Raw genomic sequence first — 4,452 nt, forward strand, 5'->3', positions numbered from 1 at the left:
TGGCATCTCTGTGTTTCATGTTTTCAAGTTTCATGTCTCTACCACATACGGGGCATGAGATATGCCCATTCAAAGTTTGACATTTCAATGGGTTGCTATAGCGCCCCCCTTTGGCCAATTGATGTAATATTGCTTCATTGGCATCCTCCCATGACCCTCTACCACTGTGCCAAATTTCACATGGATTGACCCAGTCAGTGAGGAGAAAAACCTGGAACACACACACAGAGTTTTCATCATTATATAGTGAGATAAGATAGATGAATAATCCATGTTTAACTATAGATTGAGTGTAACACTTTGTAGGATACTCCTTTCACTTTATTACTAATGCCATATTTATTTAAAACACCCCAGGCTGTAGTTCGCTGATGATAGACGACCAGAAGGATCTTGCTGCAGGGGCTGTAGTATAGACGAATTCGGCGAGTGATTTGTGTATGCCGCCATCTTGCGGCGGCGCCATTGCTGCGGTGATGTGTCATTAAAGGAGCCTACAAATGCATACCACTTCCCCCTCTAAGCACAGTGGATCACAACTGCATTCATCTGATTCCCACATGTGGCACTTGCCTGCAAAGAAGGAAGGTGACCACCAGTAAGGTGAAAGTCTGGACGGAGTCCAAACTGGCACTGCAAGGCTGTCTGGACTGCACAGTGTGGGAGGAGTTTACTAAATCATCTCAGGACTTAGATGAACTCACAGATGTTGTCAGCTCATACTGTGAGGATATTGTCACCCCCCAAAAGGAAGTGAAGATCTGTCCTAACAGTAAACCGTGGGTGAGCGAACATCTCAAACTCTTACTGAAACGGGAAACTGGACAATCTTTCTGAGCTTAACTCCCTCCAAAGGGAAATCAAACTTGAAATCAAGAGGGCCAAGCTGTGCTATAAACAAACAGTTGAAAACAAGTTGAGGAGCAACAACTTGGGCTCAGCTTGGGACAGTATTAGAACCATGACTGGACTAAATGACAAAGGAAAGAAAAGGGTGGCGCTAGAAGGCTTCACCTCAGACATGGCACTAGCACAGGAACTTAACAAATTTTACTCTAGATTTGATATCCATGATTTTAGTAGTGAAAAATTAACTTTTCTGAGCTCCAGTGATTTCACTCCCTCCTTTTCTGTTCAGGATGTTGTGAATACTTATAAGCGTTGCAAAATGAACACAAGCCCTGGCTCTGACCATATTGGCAGCCGTTTGCTGATCCACTGTGCCGACCAACTGGGCCCCGTCTTTAACCATATTTTTAATCTGTCACTCAGTCAACAGAGAGTTCCGACCTTGTGGAAACAATCCACAATTGTTCCCATCGCCAAAAACAGCCGCCCTAAATCCCTGAATGATTACAGACCAGTTGCCCTGACCTCACTAATAATGAAATCACTGGAAAAACTCATAGAAAAGGAACTATTGGGCAAAACTGAACATCTTCTGGACCCTCTGCTATTTGCATGTCGCACCAACAGGGGGTGCAGGATGCCACCATTGCTCTTCTCAACCTCATACACAAGCATTTAGAGGGCAGCAAGAACCATGCCAGACTGATACTTGTGGGCTTTTCCTCAGCGTTCAATACGATTCAGCCCCACCTGCTGGTGGAAAAGCTCACCGAACATTTCAAGCTGGACTGTGACATTGTGGGTTGGATCTTGGACTTTCTCACTGACAGGTCTCAGAGGGTTAGAGTAAATGAGCACATATCCACTCTATCAGAAACATCAACTGGATCCCCACAAGGCTGCGTTCTCTCTCCTCTCCTTTATATCATGCACACAAACGACTGCCGTAGTAAATTTGACAACCATCACATTGTTAAATTTGCAGATGACACAGTTATTGTGAGCCTGTTAAATGACACTGAAATGTCCCATGGTCCCGTTTTAAATGAGTAAAGTGGTGCAATGAAGCCTTTGTGGAACTGAATGTCACAAAAACAAAGGACGTGCATTGATTTTAGATGCAACCACCCTGCCCCTGTAAACACCACTGTAAACGGAGAAATTGTGGAGATTGCTGATTCGTACAAGTACCTGGGCATCATAATCGACAATAAACTGACTTTTGAGAAAAACACCGACATGCTGATCAAGAAAAGCAGCGTCTCTTTTGTGTAAGGAAGTTGGCAAAGTTCCAGGTCGACAGATCTCTGATGACAATGTTTGATAGATCTTTTGTTGAGTCTGTTGTCACCTTTTCTTTTATTTGCTGGTTTGCATCACTCAATCTGAAACAGAAAAACTCATTAACCAAGATAACAAAAGTCAGCAGTAAAATCATTGGCACTTTCAGATCTGTACAATAACCAGCTATCAAAGAAGGCAAAATCCATCATGTCCGACAGCACTCACCCCCTGCATTCAGAATTTAANAAATAAAACTTTTGGTCTATGGGCATGTTTGAGAATGATGTCCGAAAAATATTTAGTTCTCTCTGCTTTGGCACAGTGTTGATAATTTGCCAGACAGTCTCTCAGATGTTGGTAAGACACTTGGAGCTTATCTTTTTTCCATTTACGCTCTGCTCTTCTACAATCCTGCCTAGCTGCACGAGTCGTGGAGTTTAGCCAGGGCTGAGTTTTAATCTTCGGTTTCCGGTTAGCAAAACACCATGGATTACCTGCAAAAGCCAGTCTCTTGCTCAAAATCCTTAGTTCATCTCTCAAAAGTAAATATCTGTGTCAATGAACATGTCAGTGCCATCAGAATGACAAGTCCTTGTGTGATTGTGTATGGATAAGACAGTCAAATTGCTTTGTCATGTTGTCAATATAACAGTGTACTCTGGAGGGATGTTCTGAGGTAAACTATGGCTAAAGTTTTGATGACAATTATTGTAAACTGTAAGTTACACCTTAGTGTATGTGGGAGATTGATTGAAGAGACTGGACAAGATTCACATTTACGCTTTTACTGTTTGTACTGTAATTTGTTGACAGACCATGTCATTGCGACACAGAAAGGAAAAGACAGCACTGCAGAGCACAAAGAAAAAATAGAAATGTGAACATAGGACAATCTCCATGGGGAAAACTGTACATGCAGTGCTGTAGGAATTACAGTGCAGTCTTCCTCCACCTCCTGACGTTCCTGTCTGTTGGGCCACAAGTTCTCATCCACATCACAACAAATATCTTCTCTTGCGATGCAGCGTGGAAAGAATCTTTTAGATTGTCTTATCCAGCCTCTGCAGGCATCTGCTGTGATGTCATCACACGCTGCATCCATGGCAGCCAGAAGGGTCATCTGTGTATGTGACTGGCGGTCATATACTTTCCATCTCCATGCTGAGAAACATTCCTCAATGGGGTTAAGGAATGGGGAGTAGGGTGAGAGGAACTCCATCAGCATCCTGTTGTGGGTCGCAACCATTGCCTGATGATGTTGGAGCGATGGAAACTGACATTGTCCCAAACTATCACGTACTTTGGCAAGTCATCTCCAATCTGACCCCTCTCTTGTTCAGGGATGAGATCCCTGTAGAGAGTGTCTCAGAAGGTGACAAGACGCTCTGTATTGTACGGCCCAATAATGGGAATATGTGTTAGCACACCACTCTCAGAGATAGCAGCACCCATGGTTATGTTCCCGCCCCGTTGGCCTGGCACATTGACTGCAGCTCTGTGGCCGATGATATTTCAACCACGTCTTCTGCGTTTCGTTAGGTTGAAGCCAGCCTCATCCATGTCGATGAAGTTGTGCGGTGGTTCACTTGCCTCCAGTTCCATTATACGCTGTATCCAGAAGACACAACATTAGTTTTATGAATTACATGCATTTTCATTTTGGACAAGATACAGTCACATCAAATGTATACAGCACATATTGCATCTTCTTTTCTACAGCCACAGCACATGTGTAAAGGTCACACTTACTGTACTGTATATCACTATACGATGTTGTACTGTTTACTGTGAGGTACAGTTACTGCATGTCATACATGTTTTACCTGTAGGCCTACATACTGGTAGCAGCTCCTTCACTCTTTCACCATTTCTTTCAAATGGAACNATGTGTAAAGGTCACACTTACTGTACTGTATATCACTATACGATGTTGTACTGTTTATTGTGAGGTACAGTTACTGCATCCTCAAGGGTCCATTCTCGGACCACTTCTATTCAACATCTATATGCTACCCCTAGCCCAGATTATGGAACATCACAACATCTCCTATCATACGTATGCCGACGACACAAATCTCTATATCTCAGTGTCATCACATGACTACAGTCCCTTACTCTCATTGAGTAACTGTATTCATCAAATCAATGACTGGATGTGCCAGAATGTTCTCCAGCTAAATCCAGAAAAGACAGAGGTATTAATTTTTGGCCCTAGAAATGAAAGGGCAAAGATCAGCGCCCACCTTGGCTCTATGTCATTGACAGCTACAAATCAAGCCAGAAATCTTGGTGTTATTATTGACTCAGACCTGAACTTCA

The sequence above is a fragment of the Epinephelus moara genome, chromosome 5 (assembly GCF_006386435.1).
Source record: "Epinephelus moara isolate mb chromosome 5, YSFRI_EMoa_1.0, whole genome shotgun sequence".
NCBI classification, from domain to species: Eukaryota; Metazoa; Chordata; class Actinopteri; order Perciformes; family Serranidae; genus Epinephelus; species Epinephelus moara.